General features: G+C 39.7%; 1 long non-coding RNA gene across 1 annotated transcript; it reads right to left on the bottom strand.

Annotated features, from left to right (window-relative positions):
• Nucleotides 1-7088: 7088 nt before the first annotated feature.
• On the bottom strand, nt 7089-13841 carry LOC119263978. Its single transcript, XR_005130681.1, has 4 exons — nt 13677-13841; nt 9144-9222; nt 8848-8907; nt 7089-7262 (listed from the first exon to the last, which is right to left on the bottom strand). It is a non-coding gene; the product is annotated as an uncharacterized LOC119263978 (long non-coding RNA).
• Between the last annotated feature and the right edge of the window lie 225 nt (nt 13842-14066).

The raw sequence follows: 14066 nt of genomic DNA, 5'->3' as shown, positions 1-14066 counted from the left end.
TCTGACAAGACCAAAATAAACTTGTTTGGCTCAGAAGGTGTCCAGCATGTGTGGTGGCACTCTGGTGAAGAGTACCAAGACAACTGTCTCTTGCCTACAGTCAAGCATGTTGGTGCTAGCATCATGCTCTGGAGCTGCACAAGTGCTGCCGGCACTGGGGAGCTGCGGTTCATTGAGGGAAACATGAATTCCAACATTTACTGTGACATTCTGAAGCAAAGCATAATCCCCGATAATCCCCCAAGATAACGACCCCAAACACACCTCCAAGATGACAACTGCCCTGCTGAAGGTAAAGGTGATGGATTGGCCAAGTATGTCTCCAGATCTGAACCCAATTGATCACCTGTGGGGCATCCTCAAGCAGAAGGAGGAAGAGCACAAGGTGTCTAACATCCACCAGCTCCATGATGCCATCATGGAGGAGCGGAAGAGGATTCCAGTAGCAACCTGTGCAGCTCTGGTGAATTCCATGCCCAAGAGGGTTAAGGCAGTGCTAGATAATAATGGTGGCCACATAAAATATTTACACTTGTGTTGCCAGCTATTTAGACATTAATGGCTGTGTATTATTTTCAGAGGACAGTAAATCTATACTGCTATACAAGCTGTACACTGACTATTTTAAGTTATATCCAGTTTTCATTTCTAAAGTGCTGTCCCATGAAAAAGATATAATAAAATATTTGCAGAAATGTGAGGGGTGTGATCACTTTTGTAAGATACTGCATATACACACACACACACACACACACACACACACACACACACACACACACACACACACAGATATATGTATATATATATATATATATATATATATATATATATGCATACACATATATCACTTCTTTTTGGCTATAAAATAAATCAGTGTACAGTCTACATTAAACCATTGCACTTCAAACCACTCTCAGTGAAAGAATTGTGCATATATACATAAAAACTGCTGAATTTTCTTCAGAAAAAGGGCTGTGAAGTGTTCAATTCAATGCCATATGGTGGGTAAGGCTATCATTAGTTATTACTTATTATTATTAGTTATCACTTATGAAGTTACTAAGCATTTTTTTAAATGAATGATGAGTTTATTGCTTATCAGAAGCTACTGTGAATTGAAGATAAACAGAGGTACACTGTGGAGGCTTCTTCCATCCATTCTGTAACAATGGCTGATGTAAAAACATTTTTAGAGGCATAGACATTCTTAGAGAGGGTGTGTGGTCTTTTACCTGTTTCCTCTGCAGGGCTGGGAAGAACAATACACCCCTCTAAAAGGGTGATGTGAACACTAGATCATCCACTGTTTTTACTCTGGGTACCTGCTGAGAATTTTGAGTTACTGTGTAAATACAGATCCAACAGTAACTCTGCACAGCCATGTGATGCCATACCATGCTAATTTGTACTTTTATTTTCAGATTTACCACTACATATATATATATATATATATAGTAATCCTGTCTTCTCTTGTGGTTTATAGGATATGTTTCTGTATTCACTCTCTCTAACTGGACACTCCACTCAGCAGGTTTGTAATGATTGCTGACCCAAGGCTCAGGGTGTGTGGAGTCAGCTTCCAAGGCACTGCTACCAGGTAGTGGAGACTCCTCTACAATCAGGTCTTCTGCTACTACCAGTGATTTTTACACAGACTTAATTCTTGTCTGCAGTACTACAGTACTGTGCCAAAGTTTTTAGCCAGGCAAGAAAACTGCTTAAGACTATCGATCTGAGCAGTCACTGTGTTTCTGTTAAAACAGTACACACTACGCACATAAGTGTAAATAAAGTTTCATTCACTAAAAAATAAAAACATTTAAAATCTTGTTTCAAAATTGTTGCTACTCAGATAAATCACTATTATAGGAGATTTTTCTTGAGTCTTTTTTCTCTGAAGTCCACTTATGACATTAGTGGGGTTTGCTTACCAAAAAAGCCATAAATTATTTTAATATTTTCAAAAATCTCTTCATCGCTTAAAATTAAACTGGCTCTTAGGACTAATCCCATTTCTCATTTTACCACTACCACTTGTTTTTGAGTGTCACCTTGCCCCTTGGAATTGAGTTACAAGGGTAGTGGTTGAAATCTTGCCCTACCAAATGGGATGATCCTCAAATGAAGAACATTACTTTATTAACAGGCTACTAGCAGAGCTCTGTAGATGACCATGCCAGTCTGCAGTGATAGCACAGGGCGGAAAAGTTCAGCGACCTCACTGCTGGGCTTCCGCTAAGTTTAGGGCATCATATGCTCTTAAAGAGGGGGATAACACAATTATTTATTATCGCCTACCTTTAATTCTTCAATCACATGAAGCTGAAGTCAGCTATTTGCCAGCTTCAAATTTTCCTGTTCCACATCAAATAGAGCAGCAGTTACATTCTGGCGCTTCAGGTGTCAATACTGCTGGAATATTTCAGATTCAGATTCCTTTATTGATCCCAGGGGGAAATTGCAGTTGTTACAGTTGCAGCCATTTCTGTAAAAATAAACACTTTACTAATAATTTAAGACAATATATAAGGTGGTATGGGAAATTTGGCTAGCAAGCTCTTGAGACAGCAGCATACTAGTAGTGATTTTTATGCTTGCTATAAAGAAAAGGCCCATAATACATTGAAAAGACAATAATATGTATCATAAAATGTCACTTTTATCAGAGAATATGCGCATATTTGTGGGTTTCTTCATATGCAGCCATCTTGCCCCACCCCTCTTTCTTAGCAAAAATCAGGACACCCTACCCCTAGACATGAATGTGCAAAATGGAGGGCTAGGGGCTAAGTGGTAGGGGCAAGGGGTGAAAGGGGATATTTGGTTTTAATGCATTTATGCATAATATATGTAAAATACTGCATCTCTGTTGCAATTTGCTGCTCTGTATTGCACCTCATTCAAAAAGCAGAGTATGAACAGTGTGTTTTGAAACATTACACACATCAAAATCTTTTATTTAAAAAAAGATATTAACATGAGGCTTTCTGTAATACAAGCCTGTTAAATATAGTTTCCTTATGTCCTTTAAGACTTCTGCACTGTAATGTATGCTGAGTCTAACAGATGCCCAAATATGAGAATGTAGAGAGTTTGTGTGTAAGAATGTTTTCATTTGTCATTAACTATGCTGACAAAAAAGCAGAGACTTTGAAATGTTCAGTATGTCATTAAGGATCTGAGATGATTCTTCTGTTGCAAACTCAGACTCAAATATTCAAGCTGGCTGTCTTTATGCCTGGATTACGTGTAAACCCTTATCGTGAGATCCCTGTTTCTTGCTTTCATCATTGTTCTTTATTGAGTTGCCAGTTAAAGCCTCTGTCAGACGTCTGCAACTCACCAGCTTATAGCAGTGCAACAACAAAGGCTTCTGAATAATGAATTTAAACCACCCTTCTAAAACACATATTTAGCATGCTCCCTGGTAGTAAAGTCACACTTAATCATGGAGCTTTAGATGAAAAGGCTATTTTCAAGCACCTCAAGCTTGATAGCAGCCTTGAATTAAGAGTTTCTCATTGTGCAGCCAACTAAGCTTGAGCTGACGACTCCTGTGGTAGTTAATAAACATTGGATAATTGTCTGGCTTTCAGCGTAATGGAGTCACAACACAAACAGTGCAGCCAAACATTCAAAACAGCAGCTTATTCATGGTTAAAGCTTTGCCCACAGTGAAAATGTACCTTTTGAAATCCAATTAAAAACCTCTAACTCTAACCATGAGGCCACCAATCAAGCAGACGTAAGGCTTTTCCACAAAAAGAGATGTGCTTTTTGTGAGCTTATTTAATTTCTACTCAATTCTTATTTAATTTCTACTCAATCCACAGGTGTTTCTGTCCATCCTTCCACTGTCAGAAGACAATTCAGTGCTATGGGTCTGAAAGGATAAGTAGCTGCCAAGAAGCTTCACTGAGAAAAGGAGACAGACTAAAAGAGAAGAATCAAATTTCTCAGAACAATGAACTGTCCACCCTAGAGCCTCAGCAGTATTAAATGTGTTGGACATTACTTGCACTAGCGGAACAAATCAGAGCCGGGCCAGGGGCGGGGCAAATGACCAGGCCCTTTATACGCTTTATTATTTAATAAAGCTGATCATAGCATCATTTTACAACATACACATGCCCGCAACATGTCTGTGGCAAGCCCCGTGTAAGACTTGAATGATGGGTGATGTAAGGTAGGCTATGCCTTCTCCAAGTCTCTTCGGACATGATAGAGGCCCGGCTTCTTGAAATCTTCTCCTCTCTCCCATCCGGGCCCCCTCTAGGATGATTACTTGTATTGTGAGAAACAGAAAATGCAACCAACTTCTAAGACTGGACTTTTGAGGTGTGAAAAAATATCCCTTCAGATTTCTTTTAAAAACTAAGAGAAAAAGACTGAAAAGAATGGAAGCTGTAATAAAGGTAAAGACTGAACACTAAACACTTGAAAAAATGGATATTGAGGCTATTGATATTATATTATTATATGATACTATAGGATAAATACAAATTCTTCCTGACTCTGACAAATGGACAATTAGTACTCACTGTTCTACTGGAAAGTAAATACATTATCTCAATCTCTCACTTTTGCACAGTAACATAAATGCATATAAATCAGCTCCATCGTCAGCAATATAAACATATGGGATGGGATCATCACAGATATCTCTATTTTTGTGGTTTTATAAACTAATATACAGTGAATAAATTACATCATCTATCAAATCTTTTTTCATTGAACCTCTCAGATTTCTTTGTAACAATATATAACGCATACACATTTCCATATGTATTTGGTCATCTGCCTTTACACGCATGTGAACATGAGTGACATCCCATTCTTAATCCACAGGGTTTAATATGATGTTGGCCCACCCTTTGCAGCTACAACAGCTTTAACTCTTCTGGAAAGGCTTTTCACAAGGGTTAGGAGTGTGTTTATGGGAATTTTTGACCATTCTTCCAGAAGAACATTTGTGAGATCAGATACTGATGTTGGACGAGAAGGCCTGGCTCACAGTCTCTGCTCTAATTCATCCGAAGTGTTCTATCGGGTTGAAGTCAGGACTCTGTGCAGGCCCGTCAAGTTGTTCCACACAAAACTCGCTCATCCATGTCTTTATGGACCTTGCTTTGTGCGCTGTGCCGTCATGTTGAAACAGGAAGGGGCCATCCCCGAACTGTTCCCACAAAGTTGGGAGCATGAAATTGTCCAAAATCTCTTGGTCTGCTGAAGCATTAAGAATTTCTTTCCCTGGAACTAATGGGCTGAGCCCAACTCCTGAAAAACAACCCCACACCATAACGCCCTCTCCACCAAACTCTACACTTGGCACAATGCAGTCGAGTACCGTTCTTCTGGCACCTGCCAAACCCAGAGTCATCCATCAGATTGCCATCCGCTGACCCCGCTCTGCCATTTTATGTGGCCTACCACTTCATGGCTGAGTTACTGTTGTTCCCAATCGCTTCCACTTTGTTATAATAGCACTGACAGTTAACTGTAGAATATTTAGTAGTAAGGAAATTAGACGACTGGACGTGGTGGCATCCTATCATGGTTTGGAAATACAGTGTGTGTACATATATATCGTGCACAGTTATCAAAATAACTAGCTTTTGAAACGGTATGACTATCAGTAGGTATATAAAGTGAGGGCTCATTAAACCTGATCACATCACTGTTTGGTGACTGGATGTAAATGTAGCTCTCTTGTTGATTTTCTCCTGAAAGTATGATGGTTCTTTTAGAAATTAAAAGACAGTGTGGATACCTAGTGTAAAGCATCTTTCACCTTGTAAATGGCTGAGGTCGGTGCTGGAGTGCGCAGGTATGAGGTGGCGCTCTCTAATGGACAGGGTTGAGAAGGTGGACACAGGACTGGGCAGAGATTGATAGGTCAGGGAGAGTGCATGAGGGATTTCTTCATCACTACTGCTGGACTACATCTCCTTACACAGTTCAGGTAAAATTGTGAACTGAGTCAAAGGGAAGTAAAGAAGGCTGATTAGCTACATTTGAAATAATGCTTTTTTTAACTGAGTCATGCCTTTAAAGCAGTGTTCTTAAATACTGCTGTAAGGTGCTACCTCTGACAGAGACAGATGTGCAGATTAGATGACCCAAGATAATATCCAGGATGATAATGTCCTTCTTACCTTTTCTTCCTCTTTCCCACTGTCCCTACTGAGAAGCTAAAAAAGCCAGTAAGGTCCAGTCCTCTATAAGGCTCCTGCAGTGTGCAACAGACTCAGACACAAGTGCACGACATTTGAGACATACATTCATATTATTTATTTATCATTGTTCATTTTCCAAAGAGGTCCCAAGTTCCCTAAAAGCACTATTAACATCATCTTAAATATTAGAGTCATTATTCAAACAATAATCAATCCTCACAAATAGAATTAAATGTTTAGAATAATCTTTAATTCCCTCTTCTAGGAATTCCACTTATTTTTCAGCATTTCTGCATAATTCAGTTGTCAGGTTGTAAACAAATTACTTCAGAGTGTTTTTTCTTCACAGTGGTAGTGACAGGAACCATACAACCAAATTGCCTTTCAAAGATTATTCACAGAAATCTGTGAATCACACAAAATGATGACAAAAACACTGTTACATGCCTGAGACATTGTTTTATGATAGTTTTTATGATAGAAACCACTCCAAAGTACTTTACTTTCTCAACTGGAGACATTTTGGCAAATTGGTGGAATTTCCCATTTAAGATTAATAACTTGATAATAAGCCTAGCTTTTAAGGGGTTAAACTTGTACAAACATATTGAAGCAGCATATATGTTTCCTAATAAAGGGAGCCTAACTGGTGTTGGAGGGCCGATGTCCTAATCTTAATGCTAACTCAAAATAACTCTTATTCTGAGCCTCAGCTAACTAAGGGTAGTCAACACCGACTATTTAACTAATTAAATACTCTTTCACTTATTTTGACAATTAAACAAGTAATCAAAGACATAAAAAAAAAGGAAAGTAAAGAAAGCCAATTAAAATAAACTTAACTAAAAAATTTGTTAAAAAATTGTTTTTTTTTTCCAAAGATTCCATCATACCAGTGAAAGAGGTCTGTGATGTTAAGATGGTGTCTACAGATGATCAGGAGATGAGATGAAGGTGCGAGAGTTTGTAGAGGTTCATGCAGAAGCCCAGCAGCAGGTCACCATGTGGGCAAAGAACCTCAGCTCCAGCACCACCTCCGACAGCAGATGGCACTGTGTGTCCCACAGTTTCACCACTGAATCTGCACTGAATAGACCAGAACAAGCGCACAGTACTGGGTTATGATTTTCTTTTTCTTTCTTTTCTTTACAAAGTTATCATTATATTATGTTCTATCATTATTTCATGATAACTGAAAGGAACTTTGTAAAATAATTACATTTAAAAGATTTTTAATGTATATAAAAATGATTCGATTGAGCTTTGGAGGTTTTGGTTCTTCTCTTTATGTTCTGTTCTGTGATTATCTTATGAAATGGCCTGGTTATCTTAAGTTCCGAGCCCACTGACCCAATGTTCTCCAAACAACACCAAAAAATACACGTCGGGTTGGTTTGTCATTACTAAGATTGATTGGTTCCAAACTCTAAAATATTCTCCCCCATTTACACACAGACAATCTGTCACACAAGCCGCTTATCATCTTGGGTTCCGGGGTACTTAGGGACTGGTCAGTTAGCAGTGCCCAGAATCAGAATCAAACAGGGTGAGGCAGCATATAGTCATTGTACTGTCAACTGCTGGAACAAACTGCCAGACGAGGCCAGATACGTTCCAATTGTAGCCAACTTTAAGTCCAGTTTAAAGGCATTTGTGTTTTCTTGTGCCTTTGTTTAGCACTGCATTTTATCTTCACATTATGTTAATTTCATTAAATCACTTATTTTATTTATTATTTTATTGTCTTTTTTCTTCAGCACTATAACTTAAATTTTTGTTGCAAATGCCTTTCTGAAGGGCATCATAAGCTTTATTAAACAGAATTTAACTCTTTTATGTTTTTCCCACTGTATGAAAGTTGCTATACAAATAAACTTGTCTTGCCTTCTAGCTTGTTCTACCAATTCACACTGTTCTAGACTGCTATCCTTAATCACTCTGGTCTAGAATGTTTTACCCATTCATACTGTTCTAAAATGTCCTTCTCTATTCACATAGTTCTAGAATGTTAATTCCCACAAGTTTCTCTCCCCTATTCACACTATTCCACATTCTCTACACGTCGTATTGTTCTAGAATGTTCTCCCTCCATCACATTGTTCTAGAATATTCACATGGGTTCATATGGCTTGTCAGTTCATATTCCGGGACACTTTAAAATAATTGCAACATTAGAGTAATCTGTGTTCTCTTGAGAATATTGGGTCAGTGTGCCAAGGCTTTCATGGAATGGCCTTTATTCTGGAACCACTCTATGCCAGGCACAGCAGATAGATAACCTCATAAAAACTGTGAGTTTTCTCCTCAGAAGCAGAGAAAGAGATAGATGATTCAACTAGTCTAAACCTTTGAAGAAGCAATAAAAACAACATTACAGTATGTTTGTCTGCTTATTCAAAGAAATTCTGCAACCTCCATCAACATACATAAGCATCCACTATGCTGAAGATGGGAGAATGTACTTACATTCTTATAGGGAATTTTTCTAAATGTAAATGTGGATCAGAGATGTGAACTTAGTCATTCTGAGGTGTTTGATGTGATTTTAAGGTTCATAGCAGGCCTCAGTTTTCTACTCTGCAATGTGCTTACTCTTCAGAAATATTCATGTATAATTGTTCTAAAATGTAACTGTTATTATTTTAGGTTACTGTTACACTGGGAGACCCACAGCTGAGGAAGATGTTTAGGTCAGAGCAGGAATCCGCTGAGAGTACAGCACCACAGTCTCCTGAAAGCAAACACAAGAGAGCTGTCCCACTATTTCTGTGTACCAACAACAAAGCCCAAACTGGAGCATTCTGAGCTCCAACTCTTCTAACTGCACACAGCTGTCACAGGATAAACACTCATTATAGTGCTTTAGTAAAACAGAATAAAAAAAAGATCCTTTACATATACAACAGATCTAGACAGACTCAGTCATCAATGTAATTTAAATGTAGTCCTCAACAATGTAGGTGTTACCTTTCTACACATCTCTCCTCCTTTTTAGCACTGTGCCGAAAGTCCAACACTGCAACTCTAAAAGGGGGGGGGGTCTGTTCTGGACCATCCGACCAAGAAAGACAGAAAAGAGAGTGAATAAAATATGAAGCTAGTTTCTTTCTAAAGCATTTATAATTTACAATTACATTTGTAAAACATGCTAAAAACACAATGAAAAAGACCTTCCTACATGCTGGAGTTTATTATTAACCACTGAGCAATATGAAGGACAATGTTTTATAAAAATTCTGTGGCCTCAGAGACCCCCCAGAAACCACTGTTCTGCTCTATCCCAGCTCCCAACATACATAAACCAAGAAATCAAGAAGTGAGCAGTTCACAAATCCTGGTATATACAGGCAAATGCAAACACTGCTGGTCAAATGGCATGTTCTGTTGAGTTTCTGTGTGAAAAAGTTAGCACATCCTCTACAGGGAATACAATCAAATGAGGATGTTTTCTGCACATTTTAGTGCACCTTTTACACACATTGTTTTATTTCTTTTCCATCCATCCATCCATCCATTTTCTAGGCCGCTTCTCCGTCAGGGTCGCGGGGGGGTGCTGGAGCCTATCCCAGCAGTCTTCCAATATGTTAAATTCAACTAATAAACTGTAATTGTGCAGAAGTGTGTTCTCTGTAGAGGATGTGTTCAATAAAACATGTCAATTGACTGGGGGTGTTCAAACTTTTCCATATAACTGTATACCGTATATTTTTTGGTGCTGTCTAATATGTTGTCTCCTTCTTGTCAATTGTGTTGCTACTACGAGTGTAACAATGTACCTTATTGTATCTTTCAATACAAGCCTTTCAATTCAATATTCACAGTTAGCAAACAATACATTAGCTAATTTGTGGCTCACAGCATATAAGCATATTAACATAAGACAGATTTTCACTCACTCTTTCTAGCATTCTTTACTTTATGGAAATATGCATTAAAATGAGACAACACCATATTGTAATGAACTGCATTAAGAATTTTGTAAATTGCCTCATATCTAGTTACACCCCTTCTTATTTGATGTGCTATATGCTTGGGCTTAAAATACCCTTAAATACACTATATGGCCAAAAGTATGTGGACACCTATACATTGCACCCATATGAGCTTGTTGGACATCCTGTTCCAAAACCATAGAGATTAATATAGTGTTGGCCTCCTTCGCTTCTATGATTGCTCCACTCCTTTGGGAAGGCTTTCTACAAGATTTTGGAGTGTGTCTGAAATTTGTGCCCATTCAGTCAAAAGAGGCTTTGTGAGATTGGAAACTGATGCTGGACTACAAGGTCTGGCTCACAATTGATGTTCCAGTTCATCCCAGATGTGTACAATGGAATTGAGAACAGGGCTCTGTACAGGCCACTGGAGTTCCTGCACACCAAACTCATCAAACTACAGGGGCACAGTCATGTGCTGGAACAGGAAAGGGTCTTCTTAGTTCCAGTGAAAGGAACTCTTAATGCTTCAGCAGACCAAGAGATTTTGGACAATTTCATGCTCCCAACTTTGTGGGAACAGTTCGGGGACGGCACAGTGCACAAAGCAAGGTCCAGAAAGACATGGATGAGTGAGTTTGGAGTGGAACAACTTGACAGGCCTGACCTCAACCTGATTGAACACCTTTGGGAGTGGAGACTCAAAGCCAGGCCTTCTCGTCCAACATCATTGTCTGACCTCACAAATGTGCTTCTGGAAAATGGTCAAAAATTCCCATAAATACACTCCTAACCCTTGTGGAAAGCCTTCCCAGAAGAGCTGAAGCTGTTATAGCTGCAAAGGGTGAGCCAACATCATATTAAACCTTATGGATTAAGAATGAGATGTCACTCAAGTTCATATGCATGTGAACAATGGAATTGAGAACAGGGCTCTGTACAGGCCACTGGAGTTCCTGCACACCAAACTCATCAAACTACAGGGGCACAGTCATGTGCTGGAACAGGAAAGGGTCTTCTTCAAACTGTTGCCACAAAGTTGGAAGGATATAATTGTCTGAAATTCTTTTGCATGCTGTAGTATTAACATTATCCTTCATGGGAACTAACATGCCAAGCTCAAACCCAGTGCTTTACTGGCACTGTGCATTCTGATAGGTAGCATTGTCCTGATATCCGCCAAACCAAGATTCATCCATAGCTGAGTCCAATGGTGGCATGCATTACACCACTTCAACTGATGCCTGGAATTGCACGTTTTGATCTAAGGCTTGTGTGTAGCTGTTGGCCACAGAAACCCATTTCATGAAACTCCCTTTCAACAAAGGATAGGTGCTGTGTACTTAAATGCTTGGTGGCCTCGCTCTGTGTGCCTGCATGGTCTGCTGCTGTGTGGCTGAACTATTGTCAGTTCTAGACAGTTCCATTTCTCAATAATAGCACTTATGGTTGACTGGGGCAGGTCTTGCAAGACAGAAATTTCACAAAGCGACTTGTGGCAAAGGTGTTATCCTGTAACAGTGCCAGGTCACTGAGCTCTTCAGTATGACCCATTCTACTGCAAGTGTTTGTCTATCGAGATTGCTGTTAGCAATGGGTGTGGCTGAAATGCCTGAACTCAATAATAATGAGAGGAGTCCACATACTGTTGGTAGTGTACACTCAATGGCCAATTTATCAGTTGCTTGTTAACACAAATAGCTAATCAGCCAATGACATGGCCTCAACTCAATGCATTCAGGCATGTAGAGGTGGTCAAGACAACTTGCTGAAGTGCAGACCGAGCATCAGAATAGGGGGAAGAAAGGTGATTTAAGTGAGTTTGAACATGTGATTTAGTTGTTGGTGCCAGACGGGCTGGTCTGAGTATTTCAGAAACTGCTGATTCTACTGGGATTTTCACGCACAACCATCTCTAGGGTTTACAGAGAATGGTCCGAAAAAGAGGAAATATCCAGTGAGCGGCAGTTGTGTGGACGAAAATACCTTGTTGATGTGAGAGGTCAGAGGAGAATGGGCAGACTGGTTCGAGATGATAGAAAGGCAACAGTAACTCAAATAACCAAACAAAATCTCTGAGGAATGTTTCCCAACACCTTGTTGAAAGTATGCCATGAAGGATTAAGGCAGTTCTGAAAGCAAAAGGGGGTCCTACCTTTTACTAGCCAGATACCTAATAAAGTGGCCGGTGAGTGTATGTACAGTATATTTCCAAATGTATTCACTCACCCATCCAAATAATTTAAGTGTAATAATTAGGTATTCCAATCACTTCCATGCCCACAGGGGTATAAAACCAAATATCTAGGCATGCAAACTGCTTATACAAACATTTGTGAATGAATGGGTCACTCTCAGTATCTCAGTGAATTCCAGCGTGGTACCATGATAGGATGCCACCACATCCAGTCATCAAATTTCCTTGCTACTAAATATTCCACAGTCAACTTTCAGTGGTATTATAACAAAGTGGAAGTGATTGGAAATGACAGCAACTCAGCCACAATGTGGTATGCCAGGTAAAATGACAGAGCAGGATCAGCGGATGCTGAGGTGCATAGTGAGCAGAGGTTGCAACTTTCTGCAGTGTCAATCGCTACAGACCTCCAAACTTCTTGTGGCCCTCAGATTAGCTCAAGAACAGTGTAGAGAGCTTCATGGAATGGGTATCTATGGTCAAGCAGCTGCATCCAAGCCTTACATTACCAAGCACAATGTAAAACATCGAATGCAGTGATGCAAAGCACCACCACTGGACTCTAGAGCAGTGGAGACGTGCTCTCTGGAGTGACTAATCACACTTCTCCATCTGGCAATCTGATGGACGAGTGTGGGTTTGGCGGTTGCCAGGAGAATTTGTCTGACTGCATTGTGTCAAGAGTAGTTTGGTGGATGGGGGATTGTGGTGTGGGGTTGTTTTTCAGGAGCTGGGCTCAGCCCCTTAGTTCCAGTGAAAGGAACTCTTAATGCTTCAGCAGACCAAGAGATTTTGGACAATTTCATGCTCCCAACTTTGTGGGAACAGTTCGGGGACGGCACAGTGCACAAAGCAAGGTCCAGAAAGACATGGATGAGTGAGTTTGGAGTGGAACAACTTGACAGGCCTGACCTCAACCTGATTGAACACCTTTGGGAGTGGAGACTCAAAGCCAGGCCTTCTCGTCCAACATCATTGTCTGACCTCACAAATGTGCTTCTGGAAAATGGTCAAAAATTCCCATAAATACACTCCTAACCCTTGTGGAAAGCCTTCCCAGAAGAGCTGAAGCTGTTATAGCTGCAAAGGGTGAGCCAACATCATATTAAACCTTATGGATTAAGAATGAGATGTCACTCAAGTTCATATGCATGTGAAGGCAGACGAGCAAATATTTTTGGAAATATAGTGTATGGGACAGGTCCTATTTATGTAAAAATGGTAATAATGATCAAGGACACAAAAATGTGGACCATCTGGGATTCTCCAAGAACCAGATTCGGGAAAACTGGATTACACAAGAACACTGCATTTAAGCTATCTTGATTCTAAGCATCAGCATCAGAGCTGACAGATTCTAATTTGACTGACCTGGTAGTGTAGATCTATATTGCATGAGCACTGAGAAGGAGGAGCATGATGCCGCTGGCATGATCATAAATGGTCAGGCAGCTCCCTTAGAAGGGAGAGGAGGCAACATACACCCCAGGCAACTTCCTCTTATCCACACAGAAGACTACATGAAGCCTGTAGACAGAGAGATGTTCTGCTCAAAGCAGAGCACAACTGTAAGAGAGTAGAGAACTCCCCAGTAAAACCAATGAGCATTTCTCCAAATAGTCTTATATACATCTAGTCTACAAATTTCCATATTGTAAAGCCATAAAAAATTGTTTGACAATAAGAAAAAATAAGTTCTTTTATTACTGTCATAAGAAAATCTTTTACGTTCAAAATTATATGTTTATAGGATGAAAAACT

Source organism: Pygocentrus nattereri, chromosome 9, assembly GCF_015220715.1.
Source record: "Pygocentrus nattereri isolate fPygNat1 chromosome 9, fPygNat1.pri, whole genome shotgun sequence".
Lineage (NCBI taxonomy): Eukaryota > Metazoa > Chordata > Actinopteri > Characiformes > Serrasalmidae > Pygocentrus > Pygocentrus nattereri.
Note: the sequence above shows the minus strand (reverse complement) of the source record. Positions and strands in the feature narration are given on the sequence as shown.